General features: G+C 48.4%; 1 protein-coding gene and 1 long non-coding RNA gene across 6 annotated transcripts in view; one reads left to right on the top strand and one right to left on the bottom strand.

Moving 5' to 3' along the window:
• Positions 1-9,761, bottom strand: part of ABCA3 (ATP binding cassette subfamily A member 3) — a 43,334-nt gene extending 33,573 nt beyond the window's left edge. The window contains exons 1-3 of one of the 4 annotated variants that reach the window (XM_005655176.3): positions 9,506-9,761; positions 1,357-1,562; positions 1,009-1,228 (exon numbers count right to left, since the gene is read on the bottom strand). The gene's annotated coding sequence lies outside the window, so the exon portion shown is untranslated. The remainder of the gene's footprint in view (positions 1-1,008; positions 1,229-1,356; positions 1,563-9,505) is intronic. The other 3 variants (XM_013987836.2, XM_021086765.1, XM_013987837.2) reach the window with 3 other exon arrangements.
• LOC102159543 lies at positions 12-7,807 on the top strand. 2 transcript variants are annotated; one of them, XR_298208.3, is made up of 2 exons: positions 12-247; positions 5,564-7,807. It is a non-coding gene; the product is annotated as an uncharacterized LOC102159543 (long non-coding RNA). The 2 variants fall into 2 exon arrangements; XR_002342442.1 differs by lacking the exon at positions 12-247 and adding an exon at positions 1,964-3,389.

The following is a 19,330-nucleotide window of genomic DNA, read 5'->3' as shown; positions in this document are numbered from 1 at the left end:
TTCAAGTGGGGAGAGGCTCGGTGACTCACAGGAAGGGCCAAGCACAAAGAGCTGCTCCTCGCCCGGGTCAAAGGAAGCCAGCAGCCTCCACGGGCGGGGGGAACAGCACGGGGCCTTGGACAGACGTTGGGACCCCTACGAGTTACTGTGCTAACCCTGCCGCCTGCAGATGCCACCTCGAGACCCCGTGCGCCCGGAGTCAGCGCTGACTCGTTTCCTGAAACAGCCAGTTTTACGTTTGGCTTGAGTGAGTTGAAAATCTTTTCCACGAAAGCTCATAAAAAATGTATCATCAATATATTTTTATTCGTTTTGGCCATGTCCACAGCACGTGGAAGTCCCCGGGCCAGGGACTGAACCACAAGCCACAGCAATGATCCAAGCCGCTGCAGTGACAATGCCGGATCCTTAACCCGCAGCGCCACCAGAGAACCCCTAGTGCTCGTTTTCAAATAAAGCTTTTGCTTTTCGAAAAGAGATGTTGCTGTCCTTATCTGCCTAACAGCAGTTCCTCAAAATTTATGCTTTAAAGGGTTGTCAGTAAATATTAGTGGAAAAGACAACAGCAAGAAGTGATTTACAAATTAATTTAAGGTACGGTTTTTAATTAACCACATGATCAAGATGGGAGCGATTAAAGCTAGAACATACGAAGTGCTACTAGGCAACAACTTCGTAAATTACCCAAATTCTTTTAAATTTAACAAGGTGGAAAACCCGTCTAAAAATCAGTCATAGACTGTGAATAAAAGAGCAGAGCTTTGGAGCTCCCGTCGTGGCGCAGCAGAAATGAATCCGACTAGGAACCATGAGGTTGCAGGTTCAATCCCTGGCCTCGCTCAGTGGCTTAAGGATCTGGCATTGCTGTGGCTGTGGTGTAGGTTGGCAGCTATTGCTCTGATTAGACCCCTAGCCTGTGAACCTCCATACATTGTGGACACAGCCCCCCAAAAAAATCAGGAATGAGAAAAGAGAAAAAAAAAAAAAAAGAGCAGAGCTTAACATTACCCACGAAGGTCTGTGGTCCATGAACAGTTTCAAGAGTGGTTTAGGCTCTGAGGGGAAAGCAGTGTGTCCAGCCAGGGCTGGTCATCCCCACAGTGGGCTGATGGGTGTCTGGCTTGGTCAAGATGAACTTTCTTCTTCTACCACGAGGGGATGTCAAAAGGTCACAGTCCAAAGAGGTCTTCTGGTCACAGGGGTTGATGACTTCCTTTTCTGGAAAAGTCTGGCCATGAAAGGACAGATCCCCCTGGTTAGCACCGTCTCTGCAGGCTCAGGGGAGTCGGGAGGGCAGAAGACAGACCGTGCCCCTTCCACCAGGACACGACCTGACAGGGGCACCCGGGAACTGACCTGAGTCCTGGGAGAGGCTTCTGGCGGTGGCCGTCCTCTGGGGCTACAGCAGGTCTGGCTGGGGGGAGGCGGCCCTGCACAGAGGGCTCTGGGGTGGGGCAGGCAGGCCTCTGAAGTGTGGCGGGGTGACCTTGGAGCTCTGGAGTGCTGACGCCTCCCAGGAGGTCAGGATGGGCCCGGGGCTCGCTGGCATGACTCTCTGGCACCTTTGGGCAAATGGAGGGTGCTAGAGCATGATTTGAAAAATAACCACAAAACACCTCTCACCAAGTTGGAAAATCAAAGTGCAAACAGATCACAAGCATGTTACTTAAACAGAGCCGGGTCCACTATCAAAGAAATATGGATTCAGGAAAACAGAGAATGCAGGGGTGGCTCTTTGCTCTCTCCTGGTACAGTAAATTATAAGAATTATATACATACATACATATACACACACACATACATATATATTTCTTTTTCTTTTTAGGGCTGCACCTGAGGCATATGGAAGTTCCCAAGCTAGGAGTCCAATCAGGGCTACAGCTGCCGGCCTGTATCACACCCACAGCAACATGGGATCTGAGCTGTGTCTGTGACCTACACCACAGCTCACAGCCCACCAGATCCTTAACCCACTGAGGCAGGCCAGGGATCAAACCTGAGTCCTCATGGATATTAGTCAGGTATGCTACGGCTGAGCCACAACAGAAACTCCTTCATATGCTTTTATACTGACAAGCCTCCTAATGCAGCCCTGCTTCCGTGACCATCATGCTTTCAAGGACTAAGAAACTCGGAGAAGGTACCTGGCCCGGGATCACCCAGCAAGAAAGCCACAGAACCAGAATCCGAACCTTCCAGTCTGTTTTTACCGTTGCACCCCTACCTCTTTCTAGACCAAGCAGCAGGAGACATTTTTTATAAAAATCTGTATCTGTCTCTCTGAGAACATTAGAAACCAAAAAGAAAAGACATCCTTTGAGCTGCTTTAGTAGACAGCTTGTGTATTTCTGAATCCCAGCACCCAGTTTCTTGCTCAGGCCTGCCAGGCTTCAGCTCAAGTCTCACTGAACGCCATACCTGCGTCAGCTCCGTTTGAGCAAAAAATGAACTCAAGGGAGGAGATTCCCTGAATTACACAATCTGGGAAGCTTTCTGGTTACGAAAGCAAATGTACACGTGGAAAGGAAGTTAAAGTTCCTTAAAACACTCGAGGCCTTGGCACTCAGGGTCCCCCAGAAGTGGCGGGCACTGCGACCAGACCCAGCCCAGGCGCCGTCCACTCTAAGGCCACCACGCAGGCTCCAGCCACTTGCAGAGCCACCTGAGAGCATGTGAGGACTTCCCACACGAGCCCCTGCACCCATCCTGGGACAGAGCCAGGAAGGGAAGGAAAAGCTGCCTTGACCCCCGAAAGGCTTGTTTGCTTACTGTTAAAATATTACATGTTACACAAACTGTTGAGTATTTCAATGTTTGCTTTTCAGGTAGCAACTGAGTTGGTCCCGAGTGCATGCCTACTGCGGGCTGCTCATTTCTGAGAACGCCCCGGATGGCATGCGGGCGGGCTTCCTCTGGACACGGCTGTTCCCATTTGGGAGCACCGTGCTGAGGAGTCCTCCGCCTCCACCGGCTTATTTTGCGACGTTTTTGTCATAGGTGGGACTGCGTCCTCCAGTTTCCATGCGCCTGCACAAAGCACGTTTTCATTTCTGCATATGCAGGACAGAGCGGTGTTAATGCTTCTGGAGAGGCTGCTGTGGAGCGGGCCTCAAGGCCGGTGAGCAGAGCGTGCAGGACCCGGGGCAGGACCCACACTGTTAGGGAGTGTGTCCTGTCCGATCCTGAGCTCTGCGCATCTCCTCCCATGAAGCCTAAGTCTGCGCAGTCCCCGGGGAAGGCGTGGGGTGCTCTCACTACAGCCGCAGGCAGATCCCGCGGTCACCCTCAGAGCAGACGGCCATAGCTCTGCCCTCTACACCGCAGGCCTGGAACGGAACGGCCTTGTTGGTGGCACTGGCCGGGACTCGGCACTTTCCCTGAGGACCAAGGTGGGTGAGGACGCATCACAGCTGGGGCAGCATTTCCCCACGGACAGGGGCGCCCACAACAGTCAGCACTATTCAAGTGTGCGGGTGCACATGAGGAGGAAGGCGTGGCAGGTCTGCTTCAGGTTTGCTGGTAGAAGCTGTGGCCTTGTAGGATGCACGAGCCAAAAAAGCATGTACTCACCCAACGAGCACTTGCCGAGTGCTTACTGTGTGCTGGGCACTCATGCTAGGGATTTGGAAATGAAGACCAGTGCTCTTAATTCAAGGATTTGACAATCTGCAAATGCTTGCAGGCACTGTCATTGCTGTCCCTGAAGCCCAGTGAAGCATCACGAGTTTCTGGAGAAGATCAGAAATCTGTGCGTGTGTGTGTGTGTGTGTGCATGTGTGTAAGCCAGCGCGAGCTCTGGGAAGGCTCTCAGGAAGAGGTGATACAGGAGGCCAGCCTTGAGTTTCTTGCCATTTGGGGTGAGGAGGGCATCATAGGATCATGGAGAAGTGAAAGAGCCTGTGTGGGCAGCCGCAAGTACTTCGGAGCGGCGGGGGAGGGACTGAGCCGGAAAGTGAAGCCGACCAAGGCCTGGGATGCTTTGCCAAGAAGGCGGCTGGGGTGCAGTGGAGGCGGGGGTGCCGGTGGCATGGGGGAGGGGAAGGAGGCGTCTAAATGGGCAGTAATGCCCCTCTAGGGTGTTGTTTTGCTTCGTTTTTTCACCCAGAACCTGATCTTTTTTTTTTTTTTTTTTGTCTTTTTGTCTTTTTTTTTTTGTTGTTGTTGTTGTTGCTATTTCTTGGGCCGCTCCCGCGGCATATGGAGGTTCCCAGGCTAGGGGTTGAATCGGGGCTGTAGCCACCGGCCTATGCCAGAGCCACAGCAACGCGGGATCCGAGCCGTGTCTGCAACCTACACCACAGCTCACGGCAACGCCGGATCCTTAACCCACTGAGCAAGGGCAGGGACGGAACCCGCGACCTCATGGATCCTAGTCGGATTCGTTAACCACTGCACCACGACGGGAACTCCAAGAACCTGATCTTTTAAATCGTGAAAATGTCTAATTCACTGGATTCTGCAGATGACGATCCAAATACCGATACGCACTATAAAAAACAGGCTGTAAACGGCAGGTACGTTGATAGAGGGTGGACCCTGCCAGGGAACCCGTCTATTGGGCTTCAAGTGGGGTAAGCAAGACAATCTGCTGCAGTAAAGGAATGGTGAGAAAGGCTACTTGATTAATGAGAAAAAACTGGAGTTCCCATCGTGGCTCCAGCAGTAACGAACCTGACAAGTATCAACGAAGACACAGGTTCAATCCCTGCCCTCGCTCAGTGGGTGAAGGATCCCACGTTGCTGTGAGCTGTGGTGTAGGTTACAGATGCAGCTTGGATCCCTCGTTGCTGTGGCTCTGGTGTAGGATGGTGGCTACAGCTCCGATTCGACCCCTAGCCTGGGAACCTCCATATGCTGTGGGTGTGGACCCAAAAAGACAAAAGAGAGAGAGAGAGAGAGAGAGAGAGAAAACCTGGCTTTATTGATATTTATTTATTTTTGGTCTTTTTGCTGTTTCTGGGGCCACTCCCACAGCATATGGAGGTTCCCAGGCTAGGGGTCTAATAGGAGCTGTAGCCTCCAGCCTACGCCAGAGCCACAGCAACTCAGGGTCCGAGCCGCATCTGCAACCTACACCACAGCTTCTGGCAATGCCGGATCTGTAACCCACTGAGCAAGGCCAGGGATTGAACCTGCCACCTAGGGGTTCCTGGTCGGATTCGTTAACCACTGAGCCATGACGGGAACTCCTTTACTGATACTTAATACATAAACATTTTAGGCATCTTGCTGGCTTGTGTCAGCCTCACGGCATCTTGATGGAAGAGGGGCTCTGAGACACGGGGGAATGGTGGGCCCTCACCCACCAGTTTACTCTAAGTTTCTCAGGTGTGTTGGAGTTTATGTGCTTCAGGATATTGCGGTTGCGGTCAATTAAAAACAACAACAACTTCTTAAGTAGCCAAAGTTTGAAGGTACTTTGTAGTGACACGGGGCATGTCTGAACACCTGGTTATCCCAAGGCTCACAAGTTAAGGATAAAACACACATTTTTTTTTTCATGAGAAGTGTCAAATCTGGGAACTTTTAAAATTAAAAATTTTTTTTTCTTTTTGCTTTTTAGGCCCGCACCTGTGGCAGATGCAAGTTCTTGGACTAGAGGTAGACTCCGAGTCACATCTGAGACCTACGCCCATGGCAGCACAGGATCCTCAACCCACCGAGCAGGGCCAGGGATTGAGCCTGTGTTTTTATGGATTTGAGTCAGGTTTGTTTCTGCTGAGCCACAATGGGAAACTTTTCCCATTGACAAGTGCAGGAGCGTGTCAGGTAGCCTACTGATTTTAAGCCGATGCACTCAAATCTGTCCCTTTGGGCAAGAGATGACCATGCGTGAGGGTTACAGGTTTCCAAATAATTGGAGCCAAGAAGAAAGTGTCTACAGAGAGCAGGTGTTTGGGGCTGTTTCCACAGCTGCGCAGCTGTACCGCCGAGGATGTGGCCAGAGCATCACCCCCAGGAGCACTGACACCTGCGCACCAAAGCCTTGGGAACCCCCAGTCCCACCTCCCCTGACGGCCCCTGAGCATCAGCCAGCCCAGGCCATCAAAGGCCCTTGCACGAGTGGCAGGTGGGGTTGAAACACAAGCTGCCTGCCTTCCTGAGGTGCGTCGTGTTTACCTGTGAACGCCTCTAGGACGAGAAACTGAAATAAGCGGGACTCAGAACCAGATCGTCAAATGCAGACTCAGGTTTCACCAAGAGTTTATAAACGGGATGTGGACTGGGTCACGTGGCTTTCTTTGAAAAACAGCATTTGTTTTACAACGGACTGTGTTATCGATATGATGGAAATTTAATCACGGTCACTTCGCCCCTCGTCTGTTTGAAAGTCTGCATTGGCGTGTTTCTATGGCCGTGGTGCTCGGGACGCTCGCAGGGAACTCTCAGAGGACTTAGAGGTGGTGCAAGCTCAATCTCTTTTACAGATAGCAGTGCACAGGAACAAAGCTCGTAGGCAACTTATTAACACGAACAGCCCTTACCTAGATGGGAACGGATCCACAAGCCTCAGCCACTGTTTAAGATCCCCATGAGGCCAGGTTCAAGACCATGGTCATTTGCATTGGGAGGCCCAGGTGGAGACCTCGTTTGCAGGTCTCATGCCCAGTGCCACCACCTGTGCTGTCCTGGGTGAGCACAGCAGGCTTCTTGGGATCATGGGGCTCTGAGTTTCCACTGAAGCTCCTGGCAGAGAGCGATGGGATGTATTTTGAAGCCAAAGGTGTGGCCCGAAGGAGATTCTCAGGAGCAAGTTCCACAGAATCTGTGCCACGGCCCGCTCTCCTAACCCCCTGCTGCAGCCTCGGTCCCATTCCCCGTCCCCCAGCCTTCTGCCTCTCTAGGGCTAGGAAATGAGGTAATGAGGCAACTGAGAATCCCCAGAGAGAGGTAACCATGGATCTCCTGTAACGAGCAAGGCGGTAAGCTCATTACTCAGCTCCTGTATGCCCGCTGACCAAATCTCTCCAGATTGGCAAACAACAGGCACTGCCCAAGCCTCCCGGTGCTGCGTTTTGCTTTCCCCAGGGTGTGGGCCCCTCGGCGGTGTTGTCTGCTTGGAAGTATCACCCTCCATCCCTGCCTCGACTTTCTGAGGTCCCACCTACCAGTTCCCAGACCAGTCCCAGCCCCTCTGTGAAGCAGCCACTGACAGCCCAGTCTGGCTCACTGGTTCCTTGTCTTGGCCGCACAATGGAACCTTCTGGTGTGCTTTAGAACAGAAACGGATGCCTGAGGTCCGCCCCCTGGAGATTCTGGGCTGTGGTCTGGGCATGCAACGCTTTCCCTGTGATTCTAACATCAGCCGGGGTGAGACCTTCTACTCCTGTCGAAAACCTTCGCTCCACCTCTGCACACGCACAGCAGCTTTTCCGGACGTCTTGTACAGCACTTGTTTCACTCTGTCCTATGTCACTTACCCGTGCATTAATCACCTTAACGGCTCCATCCTAAGGTCCTCAACTGTGCACACAGCCTTGTCCGTCATTCTCCCCCGAGTTCTAGAATGTTCCCCCTCAAGAGACTCAACAGCAGAGGAGTCTACTGCTATTTCAGGAAGCAGGGATGGAGAAGAAACTGCCAGCCAGGGAGTCTTACTTGGGCCTTCCCAGTTGAGACAAAATCAAAACAGGTTCCCTTGGAACTGCCTGGCATATGCTCTGCAGAAAACTAGCGACTTTTAAAAAACAACTTGTGCTCCCCTCTCTTGTTCCAAAAGGCTGTTTTATCAGAATAGCAGATCACCCTAGAGAAGGAATGATGTCATCCTGTTTGTTGGATATAGTAAAGCCAATGCTCAATTTTATTTATTTACTGTTCATTTATTTGGCCCCACCCACAGCATCCAAACTTCAGCGCCAGGGATCCAACCCATGTCACAACTGCAACCCAAGCCACAGCAGTGACAATGCCAGATCCTCAACCCTCTGCACCACCAGGGAACTCCAGCAAGTGTTCAATTTTATTTTATTTATTTATTGTCATGTCTTTTTAGGGCCACACCTGTGGCATACGGAGGTTCCCAGGCTAGGGGTCGAATCGGAGCCACAGCCGTCGGCCTCCGCCAGAGCCACAGCCACGCGGGATCCGAGCCGCACCCGGGACCTACACCGCAGCTCACGGCAACGCTGGAGCCTTAACCCACCGAGCGAGGCCGCGTCCTCATGGATGCTTGTTGGGTTCATTAACCGCTGAGCCACAATGGCAACTCTGCACATGTTCAATTTTAAAGAGTTCCCTTGGAGGATTTTTTAAAATCCTCTCAGAAGTTAAAGGGGTGGGGGGCTTGGCGCGGCTCCTACTTTTCTCTCTTTTCCCTTTCTTTTCCATTTCCAAAGATGCCAACTTTCTAGAGGAAAACATTCCCAATCTTTTCAGGTTTACAAAGGGCAGCATCAAGATGTTTTGAATGAAATGATACAGTTGCTCAGGAGAAAAGAGCTAACTCTTCCACTTGCACCCTGCCCGGGTCTGCACACTGTCACAGGGGCTCAGCCCCTCCGTCCACAAGGCTTCCTTGCGGGCCTGTCATGGAGACGCGCGAGCAAGGCAAGCCCCAGCAAGGGACAATCTGTGCCTCTGGGGAGCTCACAGCTCAGGAGGCAAAGAGGCAAACAAGCAGAAATAACCCTATAAGGTAATGGTTTTAATTAGGCAGCGACCAAGGAAGTGACAAGGGGCATTCACTCATGCAACAAATAGGCACCAAGCATCTGTCCTAAGCCCACATGCAGCAGACAGTGTCTGCCCTCATGAAGCTCAGAATCTACTTCAGAAAAGAGACAATTCCTGTGTACACACAATTTCATACCAAACAGACTGACCGTGGGCATCAGCGCTGTGGGAGGCCCCTCTGTCTAGATCAGTCATTGCCCTTCCTTCTGTCCACACGCAACGCCCACCACTAACAGTGGACCCCTGGCCCCCCACCCTGAGGCCACGAGAAGGAGGATTTTCGAGCAGGGCGGACTCGATTATGGGGAAGCATTCCCACCAACACTGGGAATCTCTGCACCAAGACATGAGCCAGCAGCAGCCTTGGCGGCCCTGCCTCGGCTCCCCAGCCTGGGATGCTGCACGGCTTTGGCAGGCAAGTGCTCAAAGTGTCGGCCGGTGAACGCCTGCGGGGTTTGACGTGGTAGGAGTCTGCCCACCCTGCTCGGGCATGGCACAAAGGATGCCGCAGTGATTGCAACTCCAGGAAGATTAAGTTTCTCCAAGAAGGGCCGGCTTGGAGGAGCTGCCTGAGAGGATGGGGACACGCCCAGAGACAGACCAGGGCCGAGGGGAAGCCTGAGTCAGGGCGGCCTGGCACTGCGCAGAGATGCACCTGCTGGGGCGGCGCCGGGGGGTGCGGGCAGGGCAGGGCCACGGTAGGGGCCGGACAGGGACCGGGGCGGCCCGCGGTGGGGAGGGTGGCCCGGGCGGGGAAGCGGCCCCGGAGCCGGGAGCCAAGAGCCCTGGGAGCCAGCGCGCGCGAGCAGCGGGTCCTGGCGGCACTCACCGACCCTCAGCACCCGGGCGGCGATGGCCGGCGCGCTGCCCTCTCGCGGGGTCCCCTCCCTCGGCTTCCGGCCCTGCTCTGGCCTCGCGGCGGCTGCGGCGACCACTGCTGACAGCTGCTAGGCCGCCGCAGCGGGGAGGGGGCGCCGGCGACCCGAGGCAGCTGGAGGACGCGTCCACTCGGGCTCCTGCAGGGGGCGCGCCGGCCGGCTCGCGCATGCGTTGCAGGCTTCCCCTGCGGGTGCCCGGCCCGCCCTGGGACCCCTCCCCGCTCCGCCCCTGCTTGCGCCTGCGCAGTGCTCCGCGCCCGCGGGGGGTTGGGAGGGGTACGGCCGGCAGGGGGCGCGCGACGCGGGGCGAGGGCTTGGCCTGTGAGGCGAACGGTGTGGCCTCCAGGCGGGCGGCTGAAGTGGTCAGGCAGGACCCTCCCATTTCCCTGGTGGGCCTCCGTTTCCCTCCCTTGCAGTGTCTTTCGTCGGGCACGAGGGTCCTTCTCTTCACGGAGGGAGGGCGCTTTGCGCCCTTAGGCCTGGCGCGGACATCGCTAGGTGTTCGAGGCCCTGAGGGGTGGACGGAGGGCGAGGAAGGTTCTAGAAAGCCGAGAGGTGGGCAGGAAGGCCCAGCACCTCTGGGCGTGGCCGCGGTCGCGGGGCGCAGCTCTGGGGTCCGAGGCCGCAGGCAGGCGGGTCGGGAGGTAGGGTCAGGGTCACCTCGGGAGCGTCCCAGGTCGGGCCGAGAGAGTCCGGGGGCTGGGCTGGGGTCGCCTTGGACCGGACAGTCCCGAGGCCCGACGGGGGTCACCGGGGCGGAGGGGCTGGCGGCGTGGGTGGCGCTGGGCCAGCCGTCGCCCAGGCGGTGAGTGCTGCCAGCGGCCTGTCGAGTCCCAGGACCCTCCTGTGGCCCGACGTCCAGCTGCCCGTCCGTCGTTCGCTGCCCTCCGCCCGGCCTCTGGCGGCTCCCGGCGCAGGTCGCTGGGCCCTGGACGTCGCCTGCTGACCAGCCGGCTCCGGGCCGCCCCCCGCGCGCCTGGGGCCGAGGACAGACGGAATGGTAAAGTCAGGACCCAGGCTGGGGGGGCGGGGGGGAAGGGGGGACCGCGGTCCCCAGAGACGCCGTAGCGGTTAATGCTGGCGCAGCCGGGGCCCCATGGCAGTTACTTCCTTGTTGGTTGGCTTTTTTCTGTCTCTCTCACCAGAAGGTGGATGGTGTCTGTGAGGAAAGGGACCTTGTCCAGATCGTGGCTACATCCTAGGGTCGTAGCATGGCTGGCACAGAGGAGGCACTTTCTTTGCTTTTTAGGGCCGCGCCTGCGGCATGTGGAGGTTTCCAGGCTAGGGATTGAATCAGAACTGTGGCCGTTGGTCTACACCACAGCCACAGCCACATCAGCATAGGATCCGAGCCAGGTCTGCAGCCTACACCGCAGCTCCCTGCAAGGCTGGATTCTTAACCCACTGAGCGAGGCCAGGGATCAAACCTGCATCCTCATGGTTCCTAGTCAGATTCGTTAGCCCCTGAGCCACGCCGGGAATTCCAGAGGATGCACTTCATAAGTATTTATTGAATGAGAGGGTCATTCCTGACCCGATCCCCTCACTAGTGGAATTATTTCATTTTTAACTTCCTAAATCTCAGTTTCCTATCCCTAAGTGCTTCTCACAATCTGGCTCATAAATGCCAGATAAATGGTAATATAATGTGAATGTAAGTAGAGACTGACACATGGCCTGGCCTCTAATGAGGAGACAGAAAAAAAAATTGAGGACAGATAGATAGGGAAGTGGATTATTAATTCGTGGAAAATATCTTAACCCCCCCCTTCATTCTGCGCAGACCGCACCCTTACCCTCCCAAAAAAAGTGTTGGGAGAAATTCTGACCTAGCTGATTGGTCCTTATCTTTACCATGTCTCTTCCTTAATCTTTATTTCAAGAACCAGCCTTTCCCATTTCTAACTTAAATTGGTTACACTGTGCAATTTTTTCAGACCCTTTCGAAATCTGATCCCAGTTCTTCATAACCAAATCCTGGAACAGAACTGGCTAACTCAGAATTTCACTTATATGGAAGGTGAGGGTGGGGTAAGAATGACTGTATAGACAACGGCCAGGAGTTCTGTGTCTTTGTTCTTAACGAGGTTAGGTGCCTGCCATTGTTATTATATCAATTATCATAATCCTGCACTGAGAGGGTGTGAAGGTCACTTGCAAAGGAAGATTGTCCTGTGTCCAGAGACCAGGCTCTGAACTCCTGTTCAAAACAACTGCCCACAGTGGGCCAACTCTTCTGATGCTCTTCAGCAATGACTGAAAAATTCACGGTTCCGCTCAGGGCCCACTACTGAAAAAACAAAACAAACCTAGATGCGCCATCTAGTCTTCTCCTTCCAACGGGAGGCCCATGTAATGGTCATAATTTTTTTCAAAGTGTGCAGTAGAGCTGATACTAAGCCAGGTGTTCAGAGTCCTGGGCCCTTTAATACTCTCTGGTATGTGAATTGTTCACATTCATATACCATGAATATATGCCTAGAAATTACATGGTATGCTTCTTGGGGTTAGCATGGCTCAGATATTTCTCAAGATTGATGGCAAATGTTAAAGTGGATGTTGACACTCATAAATCCTATGGCTTTACGAAAGGCAGTAAAGGGAGTTCCCATTGTGGCTCAGTGGAAATGAATCTGACTAGTATCCATGAGGACGTGGGTTCCCTCCCTGAGCTGCTCAGTGGGTTAAGGACCCGGTGTTGCTGGGAGCTGTGGTGTAGGCTGCAGATGTGGCTCAGATTCACAGCGTTGCTGTGGCTGTGGTGTAGGCTGGCGGCTACAGCTCTGATTCACCCCTAGCCTGGGAACCTCCATATGCCATGGGTGCGGCCCTAAGGAGACTGACAAACCCAAAAAAACCAAAAAGCAGTAAACCTAGTTACTGTAATAGTTGGCTGACATGGATAGTAATATACATTATATGTATACATTATATACATTTTTTTGGCCATACCTGCAGCATGCAGAAGTTTCCAGACCAGGGATTAAACCTGAGCCACAGCAGTGAAAACACCAGATCCTTAACTGCTAGCCCATCAGGGAACTCCCTATATGCATTTAAAAAAAAATGAAACCAATGTTTTAGCTTCTGTTTCTTTTGAGGGGCACCAATACTGTCTATCTGTATCTACATATGCCTATATATGTTTTGTTTGTTAAGTACTGATACTCAATGCAGAATTTTCTTTCTTTCTTTCTTTCTTTCTTTCTTTTTTTTTTTTTTTATGCTCCCACCTGTGGCATATGGAATTTCTCAGGCTAGGTCAAATCAGAGGCGCATCTGCTGCGTCTGCCACATCCAAGGCACTTCTGGATCTGAGCTGTATCTGTGACCTGTGCTGCAGCTTGCAGCAACGACAGATCCTTAACCCACTGATGGGGACCAGGGATCGAACCTGCATCCTTCCCCTGGGTACTATCTTGGGTTCTTAACTGGCTGAGCTGCAATGGAAACTCCAAGAAGACAATTTTTTTTTTCTTTTTGGCTGCTCCGAAGCAGATGGAGTTCCCGGGGCCAAGGATCAGACCCAAGTCACATATGTAACTTATGCTGCAGTGTGGCAGTGCTGGATCCTTTAACCGATTGTGCCAGGCCAGGGATCAAATCTGCATCCCAGCACTCCAGAGATGCCACCAATCCCATTGTGCTCTAGCGGGAACTCCTCAATGCAGAATTTTAGAATTTTAGAATTTTAGAATTTTAGAATAGGGCTTCTCCATTTGTTTCTATAGGAATATGTTAAATTGGGGGATGCCTTCTAAACCAAGGGCTGTACGCATACTCCTTCTTCCAGTAATTTAGAGGTATTATATTGTAGTGATTAAAGCTGCTTATGGACTCTGGCCACACAGCCTCAAATTGAATCCCAGATCTTAATGTCTTAACTTTTCTGTGCCTTGGTTTCTTTGTGTAAAATGGAGATCACTTAGTACCCACTTCATAGGATTGTCGTGAGGATTTAATGTATCGAAACATAGTTCCCATCATGGCTCAGCGGTTAATGAACCTGATTAGCATCCATGAGGATGTGGGTTCAATCCCTAGCCTCGCTCAATGGGTTAAGGGTCTGGTGTTGCTGTGAGCTGTGGTGTAGGTCGCAGATGCAGCTGGAATCCTGTGTGGATGTGGTGTGGGCTGGCAGCTACAGCTCCAATTCAACCCGTTTGGAAACCTCATATGCTGCAGATGCAGCCCTAAAAAAACAAAAAAACAAAAAAAACAAAAATTAATGTATCAAAAGAGTGCTTGGCACTTAGCCCAGATTCCAATTTTGAAGAGGTTATGAGAAAACCCTTCTGTAATCATTTGTGTACAGGTTCTTGTGTAAAAACAAAATTTTTAGGGAGTTCCCGTTGTGGCGCAGTGGTTAACGAATCCGACTAGGAACCATGAGGTTGCGGGTTCGATCCCGCCCTTGCTCAGTGGGTTAACGATCCGGCGTTGCTGTGAGCTGTGGTGTGACCTGTGGTGTAGGTTGCAGACGCGGCTCGGATCCCGCGTTGCTGTGGCTCCGGCGTAGGCTGGCAGCTACAGCTCCGATTGGACCCCTAGCCTGGGAACCTCCATATGCCGCAGGAGCGGCCCAAAGAAATAGCAAAAAGACAAAAAAAAAAAAAAAAAAATTTTGCATTTGAAAAGGAAAATTTTCATTTTCCTTGGGTAAAAACTTAGGAATGGAATTGTTGGGTTGTATGGACGTGTATGTTTAGCTTTATAAGAAACTTTAATAAGAAACTGCCAAAATATTTTCCCAAGTGGCTATACCATTTTGAATTGCTGCTGGCTCTGTATAAGAGTTCCAATCGCTGGAGTTCCCGTCGTGGCACAGTGGTTAACGAATCCGACTAGGAACCATGAGGTTTTGGGTTCGATCCCTGCCCTTGCTCAGTGGGTTAACGATTCGGCGTTGCCATGAGCTGTTGCCATGAGTTGCAGACGTGGCTCAGATCCCACATTGCTGTGCGTCTGGCATAGGCTGGTGGCTACAGCTCCAATTCGACCCCTAGCCTGGGAACCTCCACATACCGTGGGAGCCGCCCAAGAAATGCCAAAAAAAAAAGAGTTCCAGTTGCTCTGTAACTTTTCTAGCACTCAAACCTTTTTTAGCCATTTTAGTAGGTATGTAATTGTATTTTATTATGGTTTAAATTTGCATTTTCCTAATGACTGATGATGTAGAGCACCTTATCATGGGTTTATTTGCCATAAATATGCCTTTTTGGGGATGAAGCATTTTTTGAAAAGATTTTTTGCCCATTTGAAAAATTGGGTTGTTCTTTTATTATTGAGATTTGAGTTTTGTGTATCCTTGTCAGATAAGCAATTTGAAAATATTCTCTCCTAGTCTGTGGCTTGTCTTTTCATTTTATTAATAGTCTTTCGCAGAGAAAAAGTTCCAATCTATCAGTTTTTTTAAAAATAATTTTGGTGTCATAGCTAAGAAATTTTTGCTTAATCCAAGGTCACTAAGATGTTCTTTTTTTTTAACCCATAAGCTTTATAGTTGTAGGTTTTAGCTCTATAGTTTTCAGTTTGTGCTCTATTTTAAATTGATTTTATATGATGGATTGCACTAAAGTATGATAAAGTTATACATTAAAGTGGGTTTAGTTTTTCCCATACGTAGATTCCAATTGTTCCTCCATTTGTTAAAAAGACTACTCTTTTTCCATTGAATTGTTCCTTTGTCAAAAATTTACCTTATTTGTGTAGGTCTATTTTTTGGACTCTCTTTTCTGTTCCATTGATCTGTATGTGTATCTTTGATCTTTTAGGCCATAATTTGGCAGACTTTTTCTTTAAAGTAAGATATAGCAATTTTTTTTGCCTTTGCATGCCAAGAGGCAAAATTGAGGATGTCATGTAGATACTTGCTACATAAGAGACAAAACACAAAGTTTTTATTAGTGCAATTCAATAAAATAATTAAATACAATTTTTTGGTAATATATATCTACTAATGAGAAGAATGGAGGGTTTTTTATGGGAAAACATATTGTGTAGTTGTGTTCAAAGATAGTGTTCTCTGCCATCAAAATTAATTTTAAATGTTTGTTAATGCTGACTGTAATGAGATTTTATGTATATCATCATGAATGTATGATTTTGAGTGCATTCATGACTTGAAAGACACTGGGAGAATTCCGTTAGCGTCTTCTCTTGATATTTACCTTTTAACTTGTCATTACATTGCAGATTAATCACATCCAATTGAAGGTTAGGTGCAAGCTCCTCAATTGCACAGTTAAATGGATTTTGAAATATGACAGTTCCCTTTGCATGTACATTGAGGTCTGAAAAAAAATGCTGCTGGAATTGTAGTCTGAGCTTGGAAGAAATATCTGCAACAAATTTGTGTGGGAATGGAGATTTGGCTTCTTGTTTTGCCCTTCTACAGCATGGGAAGTGCTTAGAGCACCTTGCCATTACCTGTGGTCCAGGCAATGTTCTCTGTCATTTATACAAATTTATAGGTACCACAGTATACATTTCACATAAAAGTACTGTAAAAGCTAGTCTTCAGAAGCTATCCAGTGTCTGGTGACTGAGGGCAGTTCTTCCAACCATTAAAAGGTGTCAACAACATTCTTAGTTCAGAAGCTGTAGGAAAATAGGTAGTGGGCTGGATTTGGTCTGCGGCGCATGGTTTGTCTGCTTGTGCTTCAGCTAATAGCATATTATCTTGACTAGTGAAGCTTTATAGTAACTCTTGAAGTAATATGAGTACAATTTTCTTCCTTTTTTGAAAATGATTTTGGATATTATAGTCCCTTTGTGATTTCATATGAATTTTAGAGTCGGCATGTTAATACCTGCAAAATACATTGCAGAGAATTTGATTGGGATTGCATTAAATCTATAAATCAGTTTGACTGATATTTTAATATTGACTCTTCCAGTCCATGAATTTGGTATACTTTTCCATTTGTTTAATTTTTAAAAACTTTCATTAGCGTTTTTTCATCATCATATGGATTCTGCACATATTTCGTTAGATTCATTTTCAGTGTTATTGCAAATGATACTTAAAAAAAGCTGGGCTTCCATTTCCTCTAATATTTAGAAATATGATTGATTTTTGTATTTTGACCTAGTCTCCTGTGACATAGCTAATCTCACTTATTCATTGTAGAATTATTTTGTGATTTCTTGAGTTTTTTTCTACATAGGAAGTCATGTTTGAAAATAGAGACACTTTTGTCTTCTTGCCTTATATTTTTTAATTGTATATCTTTCTTATAATGTTTTTATCAGACTCTTGTTTCAGGGTAATGCTGACCTCATCAAATGAGTTGGGAAGTAGTCCCTTATTTCTTTAGGGGAAGAGATTTGTGTAGAATTAGTATATTTCTTTAAATGTTTGTTAGAATTTTCCAATAAAACCATCTGAGCCTGTATTTTACTTCTTGGAAGGTTTTTAGCTACAAATACAAATTTTTTAGCAGCTTTAGGACTCTTTATGTTACCTATTTATTCTTGGGTTGGTTTTAATAGTTCACGACTTTCAAGGAATTTATTTCATCTAAGTTGTTGAATAGGCATCAGTACTGTTTTGATAATATTTTTCAGTTTATTTGAAATGTTCTCTTTATCATGTACTAAATATCCTTGAGAGCATGTGTAGATTCTTTCTTCTTTTTTTAAAGAGCTATTTCTAGTCTGGTGCAACATCGTTTCAATTAATGAAGTTGTAGAACAACGTATTTTAATATTCGGACACGCTCAGGTCATTGTCTCTTGCAGAATTTTCTTGGCTAATCTTACAACTTTATTCTCCATATGTATGGATTTCAGAATCAATTTTTAAACAAATCTTGTTGAAGTCCTTTTTAGGGTTATGTCACATTTATGGATTTATTTAGGATAATTCAATCTTAATATTTTTCTATGCAAGGACAAGATATGCCTCTATATTTACTCAAGCCTCATTTTATGTCTTTTGATAGGAGTTTTACTGTTTTATTCATATATGTTTTCTTTAACATAGGTGTATTTCTCATTATATTTATATGTAAATGTTTCTGTCTGGTGTTGCTCTTGTGAAAGTGATGAAATATATTTTTCTAGCTGCTTCGTTTATAGGGAAGCTATTGTACCAGTATTAGTATTTTTTAAATAGTGATTTTGTAATCAGCCACCTTATGTTACCACTCACCATTTCTTACGGTTTTTCAGTTGTTCTTTTGAGCTTTCTGAATATACAGTTTTTACTATGCAAGTAATCATAAATTAGTCCCCTCTTTACCTATGTTTATGCTTCCTGATTCATGCTATCATTCTCTCTAGTAGCACAAGGCTACCAAGAACCTGTGTAGCATGCTGCGCCTGCCCAGGAATTGCAGAAAGGTGACACTCACCAATTAGATAAGGGCACAACCCAACCTCTGGGTGGGCCAGTTATTTGAAGGAACTCTTTCTGTCGGTTGACCCAGTCTTGGGCCAGCGTGAATGGAGCTCAGACGGTCTCACCCACCATCCCATCCCTTGACCAGTTGCCCGTTTTGGGAAACAGCCCTCGCAGCTGGCTCTGGGTTATCATTTCCAGAACAACGTTAGAAAATAATGTTGCAGGAGTTCCCGTCGTGGCATAGCGGAAATGAATCCTACTAGGAACCATGAGGTTGCAGGTTTGGTCCCTGGCCTCGCTCAGTGAGTTAAGGATCTGGCATTGCCGTCAGCTGTGGTATAGGTCGGAGACTTGGCTTGGATCCTGAGTTGCTGTGGCTGTGGTGTAGGCCGGCAGCTGTAGCTCTGATTGGACCCCTAGCCTGGGAACCTCCATATGCTGTGAGTGCAGCCCTAAAAAGCATAAACAAAAGAAAGTTGCAGCTGACATTCTAGTCTTGGTCCTGTCTTAACTGAATTCTTCTCATAGTTACCTGAAGGTACCTTTGATTTGAGATTTTTTTTTTTTTTAGCATGTTTTAGACAAGTCTTCTACGGTTTTATTTATTATTATTATTATTATTATTTTGTCTTTTTGCCATTTCTAGGGCCGCTCCCTCGGCATATGGAGGTTCCCAGGCTAGGGGTCCAATCGGAGCTGTAGTCTCCAGCCTGTGCCAGAGCCACGACAGCAATGTGGGATCCAAGCCGTGTCTGCAACCTACACCACAGCTCATTGCAATGCCTGATCCTTAACCCACTGAGTGAGGCCAGGGATTGAACCTGCGACCTCATGGTTAGGATTCGTTAACCACTGAGCCACAACGGGAACTCCGAGAATGGATTTTAATTGTTTGTTTTTAATGCTATTATTGTCAGATTTTTGTACTACTGTTATGTTAAGCTGATTTTTAAAAACTGGAAGTAGGGCGTTCCCATTGTGGCTCGGTGGAAATGAACCAGACTAGCATCCATGAGGATGCAGCTGTAGCTCTGAATCAACCCCTAGCCTGGGAATCTGCATATGCAGCCCTAAAAAGACAAAAACAACAACAACAACAAAAACAAAAAACCACAACCAACCAACCAAAAAAAAAGTGGTTAATTTTTATCCATCATTAGTTATTTTTCCTTTTTATTCGAATATAGTTGATTTACAGTCTTCCTAGTTTTATGTGCACAATATAGCAATTTAAGATTTTATAGATCACCCTCCACTTAAAGTTATTAGGCAATATTGGCTATATTCCCAGTTCTGTACAATGTATCCTGGTGGCTTAATTATTTTATATAGAGTAGTTTGTACCTGTCAATCTACTATCCATCTTGCCCCCCCCTTCCTTACCTGACTGGTAAGCACTGGTATGTTCTCTATATCTGTGAGTTTCTTT

Source organism: Sus scrofa, chromosome 3, assembly GCF_000003025.6.
Source record: "Sus scrofa isolate TJ Tabasco breed Duroc chromosome 3, Sscrofa11.1, whole genome shotgun sequence".
Classification (NCBI taxonomy): Eukaryota; Metazoa; Chordata; class Mammalia; order Artiodactyla; family Suidae; genus Sus; species Sus scrofa.
Note: the sequence above shows the minus strand (reverse complement) of the source record. Positions and strands in the feature narration are given on the sequence as shown.